This window comes from Echinops telfairi, unplaced genomic scaffold (genome assembly GCF_000313985.2).
Source record: "Echinops telfairi isolate 266 unplaced genomic scaffold, ASM31398v2 ScPeMD7_3509;HRSCAF=4178, whole genome shotgun sequence".
NCBI lineage: Eukaryota > Metazoa > Chordata > Mammalia > Afrosoricida > Tenrecidae > Echinops > Echinops telfairi.
In genome coordinates, this window is record NW_022107407.1 from 1,314,233 (window position 1) to 1,324,723 (window position 10,491).

The window sequence follows — 10,491 nt, forward strand, 5'->3', positions numbered from 1 at the left end:
TACACTTGCAAATTAGATAATTGTACAGTTTTGAGGCCCTTAGACCATCTTGGTTGGGGGATGACTCATAATCAGAGGACCCTAGCACCCCAATTTCAATCGAGAGTATACCCAGGCAAGTGCCCTGGCTGGCCAGAAGAGGGGGCAGCAAACATACTCTGCCTAAGGAAAGCCGTTTCCACTGCCAGTCAGAAAGAACTCAATGAAGGCTTTATGTGCAGACTTATCTGAGACTTAGGACTCCCACTGTAAACCTTAGACTTCTACAACCTAGACTTCCACAAACCTAGTGCTTAGAATCGAAGTTCTACTACAGCAAAAGAGGCCCGCTAATCTACGGAAAGCAACCAATGGAAAGCCTTTGGATCACCAAGATCTCACTTCATTGTGCATGGAGTCAACTCACTGGAATCTAACACCGCCAGCAAGCAAGTTGATAACCATATTTATAACCATGGAATCACCAGACATCACAAGTCACCACCCTGAAAATTGTATGTATCTTCAACACATTTTTCTGTGGTGAATTATAAAGATGTCTTGTAACCCTCCAATGAAAAGAAAAATGTCTCCCTAAATGTTTATATACAATTCTTATTTTAGAAAGTGCAGCACTCCCTTGCTGAGAGAAAATTTGTTTCCCAATTCTATAATTTTCCTTATTCAGAGGAAAGAAAATTGGTACACCAGACCCAAGCCCATACCATTCAGTGATTCTGACTCAAATTGCCCCCTTTGTGTTTCATCGACTAAATTTTTACAGGTACACAGTCTCATCTTTCTCCTTCAGAGTAACTGATAGCTTCAAACTTCTAACTCTATGGTTACCTGCTCAATGTATAACTTTCTATGCCACCAGGACACCTTTCAGTATGCTAGTAAATGATATGTTAAACACGCCACTAATTAGTATTTTCTATGGGCCAAAGACTAGGCAAGGCATTAGTAACATGTCATCTGATATGTTGCAATTTATTGTCACATCACCCAAGCTATGGCATGAAGATTTTACATTTGTCTTTTAGGATCATTTTTGTTTGCAGAAAAGAATACATTTGCCAGAAGGGTGGGAATTTCTGACCTTGTTCAGGGACATGATCTTATGAAGAAAATAAATGAGGTCAGCTCCATAAAACTTCAAAGAGCACATTCACCGTGCCTTGAAACCCAGCAGAGGAAACCCAGTGGAGAGGAATAATATGTTTTCATTATATAAAGTCCACTGATCCTTTCAGGTTCTCTTTTTATATTACCCAAATCAGAGTTGACATACCACAGCAGTACAGGTGAGAGTTAAATGAACAAATCCATGCTTGCAGCCTGTGCTTTGCAGACTAGAGCAACAGACTCTCCTGAATCATCACACCTGGCTCTAGCACAGAAGAGGACTGGCAGAAGTGATCAAGGAGAGGCAGAGTGAAAGAGGGAATGGTTAGTGGAAAGGATGCTTCCCTCAACCAGTGAGAATTCCAATCGGTAAAGAGATTGAATAAAAGATGCAGAATTCTGTCACTTTAGAAAGTCACTTCCCAGCCTGCTCAACATTTGAGGAATTCATTTCCTTCTTCACACCTCCTGAAGTGAGGAAGTGGTGGATTCCATCAGCATTATTAATTCTCTAGAAAAATGTCACATTGGCTCTCTAATACAATATGGTTTTTCTACTTCTGTGATTAAACACAGACTCAGAGTGTCCTTACCAAAGCTCAGGAAAGAGAATGTTTTTAAATAATTTTTCATTGTGTCATATTCACACAAATGGAGAATATGATAATAAACACCAATGCATCTTGCCTTCAGCTATTCTTATTTTATCGATTCTTTTTGCATCACCATGCTCCCCGGAATAGCATATTTGTTCAAGCTTCTTCAAATAATTGTTAAATTATAGTTAAAATGGAAATTTTCCAAATGCAATGTAGTAGAGTATATCTAAATATATTTCTCTGATTGTTGGTCATTCTTTTTCAGGTACAGGAGTCAGTTGGTTCTTAGCATCACAAAAACTCCTTTAAAAGTAATCAAAATATTGTATCCCTGACTTTAAAAAATCGTATATAGAGAAACTGAATATTTTACATTTTTAAGTTTTACTAAGGAAATGTTCATATTTTTCATTTCTGATTTTCTTACTGAAGATACTGATATATTAGGGGGCTTCAAAAACTTGTTTTAAAAATGGATTTGAAAGATAATGTAATTTTCCATCAGTTTTTTAAGACCTCACACATTCCACTTGAAATCCAGTTCATTCTACCTCCATGCTACCCCAGGCGTGTCAGAGTAGAACTGTGCTTCAGAGAGGTTTCAATGACCAATATTTGGAAGTAGATAACCAAGCCTGACTTTTGAGGTGCCTCTGAATAGATCACAACCCCGTTACTAGTAAGGTCTTTGGGTGGTTGTGAGTGATATGTCTCATTTACTCTGAACTCGGCAAAAGAGAACTTTAAAAAAAATGTATTTATTATATGTACCCAAACCTGTAATTCATGTAAACTTGAGTTAGAAAAGACATGGACAGTTTACATGCTTCACAAATTATTTCATAAATACTCTATTGTAGAGACGATAACATCACTGACCTTAACCTTTCTGCCCATCAATCAAAATTATCTGTGATATAAACAAGCTAGTGAACATCCTAATTTTGATATTAGTGCAAGGATAGCCCCAAGTTTTTTAAAGAGCAATAAATGTTAATAGAATGCTTCTTTTTTAAAAAAAATCATTTTATTGGGGGCTAGTACAACTCATCACAATCCATCCATACACCCATTGTATGTCAAGCACATTTGTACACTTGTTGCCCTCATGATTCTCAAAACATTTGCTTTCTACTTAAGCTCTTGGTCTCAGCTCCTCATTTTTCCCCCTCCCTACCTGCTCCCCACTCCCTCATGAAGCCTTGATACTTTATAAATTATTATTTTGTCATATCTTACACTGTCCGACGTCTCCCTCCCTTCACCCACTTTTCTGTTGTCCGTCCCCCAGGAAGGAGGTTATATGTACATCCTTGTAATCGGTTCTCCCTTTCTACCCCACCCTCCAGTATTGTCGCTCTCACTACTGGTCCTGAAGGGATCATCTGTCCTGGATTCCTTGTGTTTCCGGTTCCTATCTGTACCAGTGTACATCCTCTGGTCTAGCCAGATTTGTAAAGTAGAATGTTAAGAATTAGAGGAACGTTGTATGTTTCATCATTGCTACACTGCACCCTGAATGGCTCATCTCCTCCCCGTGACCCTTCTGTAAGGGGATGTTACCTACAGATGGGCTTTGGGTCCCCAATCTGAACTCCCCCTCATTTACAATGATATGATTTTTTTGTTCTTCGATGCCTGATACTGATGCCTTAGACACCTGGTAGTCACACAGGCTGGTGTGTTTCTTCCATGTGGGCTTTGTTGCTTCTGAACTAGATGGCCACTTGTTTATCTTTAAGCCTTTAAGACCCCAGATACTATATCTTTTGATAGCAAGGCACCATCAGCTTTCTTCACCACATTTGCTTGTGCACACATGAGGCTTCACCAATCATGTTGGGAAGCTGTGCATCATGAAATAGCATGCTTCTTTTAAGAAGACAAAGTTTAGGATTAGATTATACAAAAGTATGAGAGTAAGTCAAAAAGTGTTGCCACAAAATCATAGCAACATTATTAAGGAAAATATAATGTGATTGTGTTGATAAATCTAGGCCTATATGCTTCTGAAGGGAATGTTTCCATCTCTCTAACCCTTCCCCAAAGAATTTTGCACTGCTAAATTTATCCAACATGAACATGACAGTTTGGGCATCCTTGAGAGACTCAAACACGGTTTATTTTAAATGATTTTTGAGTTTGTAGAATAAAAGAGAAGTCTGGGAGGCAAGATTAGAGCTGTGGGGCAGATGGGATAAAGTTTCCCCACACATTTCTAGTAGGACACTTTGACTACCCTTGAAGAAGGATCAGACCTAATGCCGAGATGGAACACTATTCCTCAGGATAACTTTCCTGGACTTTTTCTCGCTAATGCAGTTTGCAATAGAAAATAAAACAACAACAGAAAACCCCAACTTCTTCCTTATACGCACCTAATGATCATCCTGTGTCATTTGAGACACTCTATCTTGAGTGCACCTCAAAACCCCTGAAAACAGTTGCCATCACCTTCTGAGCTGACCTCTTTGCCTTACATTTAACTATTCCACCAGATAGCCTAGGAAGCCACTGCTGATTGTACCTTGTTCTCTAAATTGTAATACTTAACCCCAAACACATTTTATATATGATCAACCAGTTGTAACTGCAACTCATGGCAGCCCTTATGTATCAAAGTAGACCTGTTTCCCTACAGCTTTCAGTGGCTAATTTAAAAAAAAATGATTTCAAGGCTTTCTTTCAGTCACCTCTGAATGGACATGAACCTCCAGTATTTGAGTTAACAATCACGTACATCAACTATTTGCACTACCTAGGGCCTCCTTTAATGGCAAGGGAATATCTAATTTACCTTTCTTGCCCACTAACTCCATCCATCTACAATGTGCTCCATTTTTTTTACCTATCATAAAAAAGTATCTGTACTTTCTTTTTTTAAATCCTCTGAATTTTATGTGCTCCAATTTCTTTTACCTATCATAAAAAAAGTATCTGTACTTTCTTTTTTAAAAACCTCTGAATTTTATTTGTGTGTATACTTTACAGTCATTTGAAGTTTTGCTTTTCAAGTCTGCTATCCTGGAGAGTAGATAATAAATGATCTTATCTCTTCCTAGGTTCTCTAGAACTTACCTTGAGTCAAGGATTAAAATTTCTATACATTATTGACATAGCCAGTGCTAGAAGGTAAAGAGGGGTGAAGACACCAAGAAGGAAACCAAGAGTACAAAAATGCAAACTAATGCACTCGTGCCCTGTTTAGATTCTTTTGGGTTGCTCCAGCTCAGTATCAACTCAATGGCAGTAGGTTTATGGGGCATAAAGTAAATTAGTGTCTGCCTAAGTCTTGGGGATGAATTAAAAGGGAATGGAGAGCGGCTTATAATCGGCATGGGTTGTCTTTTGAAAATGATAAATATTAAGTACTGGATTGTGATACTGATTATACAACTAAATCAGTATACTAAAAAATCATATATTTTAGTTCAGTAAATTATATGGTGAGTATACCATGGATAAAGTGGTTGTTGTGAAAGAAAAATAAGTCAGTGAACTAGGAACAACTTCAAACAGTGTAATGAACTAGCATTTTAAATCACTGAGACTCAAGAGAGAAAGAAAAATCTTTGTAAGAATAATGGATGAAAATGATCCAATTTTGAAGAAAATATAAACCCATAGATTCAAGTAGTGTAACAAAGGTCAAACAAAAGCCACATTAAAATCACATCAGGGAAAATCATACTTCAAGTGCTTAAAACCAGTTATAGGGTATTAAAAAGTGTTTAAATGATAAGAAAAAGAAAAAGAGGACAACTTACCTACAGAGGAACAAAGAAATAGAGAACAAAGAAATTTCCTGGCTCCTCACAGGAAACTCTGAAAGCAAGAAGAGAGTACAGAAACATCCTAGAAATAGTGAAAGGGAAAACAGTGTCAGCCTTGTGAAAATAATACAGAGCAAAAGAAGGAATAAAAAATAATAACTTCCCCAGACAAGTAAAACCTGAAAGAATTCATAAATGGCTAATTTGCTCATAAAAATTATTAAAGTAAGTCCTTCAAGCAAAAGGCAGAAAAATCTTTTCTAATAAAGGAGGGAAGACTGCATCAGAAAATAGGTTAATGAGTATTAGAATATTTTTCAAATTTGACTCTTTGAAGCAAATTAACTGATTACTGATCAAAGCAAATATGATGATAATTATTTTGTGGTTCCAACTCACATAGAAATAAAATGCAAATCTCTCTCTCTCAATACACACACACACACACACACGCGCGCGCCAATTGGTCCTGCTGTGGTGGCTTTTCTGTTGCTGTGATGTCAACATACTATATTGGAAGCTATGCCACTGGTATTTCGAATACCAGCAGGGTCAAACAAAGTGAACAGGTTTAGAGGAAATAGACACTGAAAATCCTTTTGACAGCATTAAAACGTTGTTAGATACTGAAAAGCTTACGAATAAAAGCAGAATGTGTAGGAGATAGTGCTAGGAGATGAGCCCTTCAGGTAGGAAGTCGTTCAAAATATGACTGAAGACCTTTCTTCTCAAAGTAGAGTCAACCGTAATGACCTACCGTGTTTCCCCGAAAGTAAGACATCCCCCGAAAATAAGACCTACTTACAGTTTTGCCTTTCACTGAAATATAAGTCATCTCCCTGAAAATAAGACACCCCCCCCGAAAATAAGGCCCGCCCAAAGCTACCATAACTCTGAACCGTAGCAGCGGGCGCCGATGCGCAACTCATTGTTGGCTGCAGTGCAGCCGGAGCAGACAGGAAGTGCGAGGTCTCTTTTAATAAAACAATAAACAATAAATGTGTACTGTATTCTTCTTCATGGAAAAATAAGATATCCCCTGAAAATAAGACCTAGCGCATATTTGGGAGCAAAGATTAATATAAGACACTGTCTTATTTTCAGGGAAACAAGGTAGTAAAGCCTACAGGAATAAAGGCTTTTGGACCTTCATTTGCTGATGGGGCACAACTCAAAGAGAAGAAACAGATGCAATCATTTATTAATTATTGGAACTTGGAATGTTAAAGTATGAATTTAAGAAAATTGGAATTTGTCAGAAATAAAATAGAAGGCATAAAGATCAATATTCCAAGCATTAGTAAGCGGAAAAGGACAGGTATTGGCCATTTTAAATCAGAAAATCATATGGTTTATTGTGTTGAGATTGGCTGATTCAAGAGGAATGGCGTTGCACTCATCATCAAAAAGGGCATTCAATATCTGTATTGAAATACGATGTTGCCAGTGATATGATAATATCTATCTGCTTACAAAGAAATCGAATTAATACAAATATTACTCAAACTTGTGCATCAACCACTAAAGCTATTGATGAAGAAACTGAAGAGTTTTATCCATGTATTTAGACTGACATTGGTCATATATGCAATTGAGATGCATTGATAATTATTGGTGATTGTAATACAAAAATTTCAAACAAAGAGGAATAGTAGTTGGCAAATATAGACTTGGAAATATAAATGAAACTGGATATTGCATGATAGAATTTTTCAAGATATCTTTTTTCAACAACACAAAAGGCGACTATGCACATGGACTTCTCCAAGTAGAATACACAGAAATTAAATTGATTATATCTGTGGGAGGTGAGCATAGAGAAGCTCAATATCAAGAGATAAACCCAGGACAGAGGCCAACTATGGAAAACACCAATTTTTCTTGTACTCTTTTTCATTAACACCCAGTTATTGTCTCTATATTTTCACCCATCCTGGATTTCATATACACAACACAAAACAAAGAGAGAGAAAATAACAACAACCAAATAAAATGGAGAAAAAAATCATAAAATAGAAAATATTAGGAAACCAGAAAAAAAAATTAAATGGCCAAAGGGAAGAACAAATTATAAGGTGTTAGATTTTTAACCTTGTTATAGCTGTCATGATCCACTGTTCAAAGCATTTGGCTTAATAGCAAGGCTGTTCACATCCCTTGCTTATATTCAGAAGAGATTCACTGGAGGCTTCATACACATGTATTTCCCATTCTTTTTTTATTTTTTTATTTAACTGCTAGGGCCCTAGTGAGCTCTAACCTGGTGGGCTAGAGTCCTGGTGGAGTGGTTATGATTTAGGTTGAAACCTGCATGGTTGGCGGTTAGAAACCATCAGTAGCTCTTCAGAAGAAAGACTGGTTTTCTACTCCTGTAAACAGTTACAGTGTCAGAAACCTACTTGGGGCCATTATAAGTCAGCATTGACTCCCTTAAAGTGCGTTTTTGAGAACCTTTTAGATGCACCACCAAAAGGATCAAATCAGATATTACATATTAACCATTCAAATCAGATGTCACATTTTAATCTACCATAATTGTTGCTACAAGATCTTTGTCTGATAACCAGGCTATTCACATCCCCTGTGATAAGAGCAAAATCACCAGAGGTTTAATCTGTGTGTTGTTCTTGTTAGGTGTGATCAAGTAGGCTCCAACCCATAGTGACCCTACTCACAACAGAACAAAGCAATGCACAATCAAGTGTCATACATACAATTGTTCCTATGCCAGAGCTCTTCCTGTCAATCCATCTAGTTTAGGGCTACCCCTCCTTTGCTGCCCCGCCACCTTACCAAGCATGCTGTCCTTCTCAAGGGACTGGTATTTCCTGACAAAAAGTCCAAAGTATGTAAGAAGAAGTCTTGCCATCCTTACCTTTAAGATGCACTTTAGCCTTACTTCTTCCAAGCCTGGTTTGTCATTTTAGCATGGCACTGTACTTTCAATATTTTCTCCAGAACCACAATTCAAATGCATCCATTCTTCTTTTGTCTTCGTTATCCAATGCCCAGCTTTCACATACATGTAAGGCAGTGGTTCTCAATCTGTGGCTCATGACCCCTTTGGCAGTCAAACACCTTTACAGGGTCACCTAAGACCACAGAAAATATACTTTCCAATACTCTTAGGAACAGAGACACCACTCCTCTATCCATCTCCTCGGTTGGCCCACATGCAGATACGCCCACAAACGAGTACCCTGCATGATGACATCATCACACCAACCCCATTACTACACACTGTACAAACACAGGTGTATGTGACAGGGTTCGCGCCATAATGTACTTATGTGGACCAGTCACACATGTGTAGCGAGTGCCTACTGTGTAGAGAGCAGATACTGTGTAGAAAGCAACTGCTATGTTGAAAACAGTTACTCTGTTAAAAGCGGCTACTGTGTTGAAAGCAGCAGTATTGGAGGTAAACCGACACTTCATGAATTATAATTGCTGGGTAAATGTAAAATCATGCACTGTAAAATCATCAACTACTGATATATATATATATATATATATATATATATAAAATCTGTACCATGGGAACTTAATCTGGATGCTGATTGATCTTTTTATAGTAAGCTGTGGTTGAAGTGAATACTGCCCTCTTGTGATAGTAAGAGGTTGTAAAACAAACAACACAGAGAATGGTAAATAATAGGAAACTTCAATGAACTGTATTGACTGAACTATGCCATGTATGATCTTTTGTATTATTAAAGCTATTGTTATATATTATTTCCATTAGCAAACCATCCCATGACAATGGATTGTGTAGAGAAGAACATTAAGAAAAGAAAAATACAGTGAGGATTTTTTATAGTATGGTTTTACCTCAATAATTACAGCAGGAATTGAGAAACTGAAATGTGTTATTTGTCGTGAAGTTCCATCAGCCGAATCTATGAAGCTGAACAAACTAAAATGTCATTTTGATAGCAAACATCTGAGCTTTGCTGGCAAGAAAACCAAGTATTTTAGAAGCAAAGCTGATGGACTCAAGGAAGCCAGATTTGACACTGGTGGCAAGTACCACAGACCAAGCATAAAAGCCATTGAAGCTTCATATTTGGTGGCAGTTGGAATCACCAGAGCTATGAAACATCACACCATTGCTGAGGATTTACTGTTGCCAGCGGCCAAAGTTCGAGTTATGATCAGAGACAAATTTGTAATGAAATTGAGTGAAATTTCCTTATCAAACAACACTGTCCGCAGAGCAGATGACATGTCTGCTGATATTCTTGATCAGGTAATCCAGGAAATTAAATCTGGTCCACTTCTAATTATGAGCATTCAGCTTGATGAATCTACAGACGTTGCAAACTGTTTACAGTTAGTGGTTTACATGAGGTATATTAATGATGGAGACTTTAAAGATGAGTTCTTTTTTTGAAAACCCCTTGAAACAATTACTGTGCGTGATGTATTTGACCCCAGTTGGTTCATTTCTGAAAGAGCTTAAGATTTCTTGGGAAAAGGTTTGTGGTGTTTGCACAGATGGTGCTCCAACTATTCTAGGATGTCCATTTGGATTTCAACGTTTGGTAGTGAATGAGTCTCCAAAAGTCATCAGAACTCACTGTTTGATTCATCGGCAAATATTAGCAATGAAGACGATGCCACAAGAGTTACAAGAAGTAATGAAAAATATCAAAAGTTCTGTCAATTTTGTAAAGCCCAGCACTTTAAATAGTCAACTGTTTTCACAACTGTGGAACAAGTTAGATGTGCCAAATAATGCTCTGCTATTTCACACTGGTTGTTCAGAGGAAAAGTTTTAAAACGTGTTTTGGGCTTCGTGATAAACACAAAAAGTTTTTTAATTAGAAAAAAATACTGCAATTTGAAGCACTTTTCAGCGATAAAAGTGAACTGCCATGGCCCTGTGGGGGACAGCACTGGAAACACAGTGTGGGAATTGCACCCAATCTGATCCCGCCACACTGAGGCAAAGCACTGGGGGAGTGCAGCAGAACAGCAAGGGAATGGAGCAGCAAGGTCCCCAGGGAATG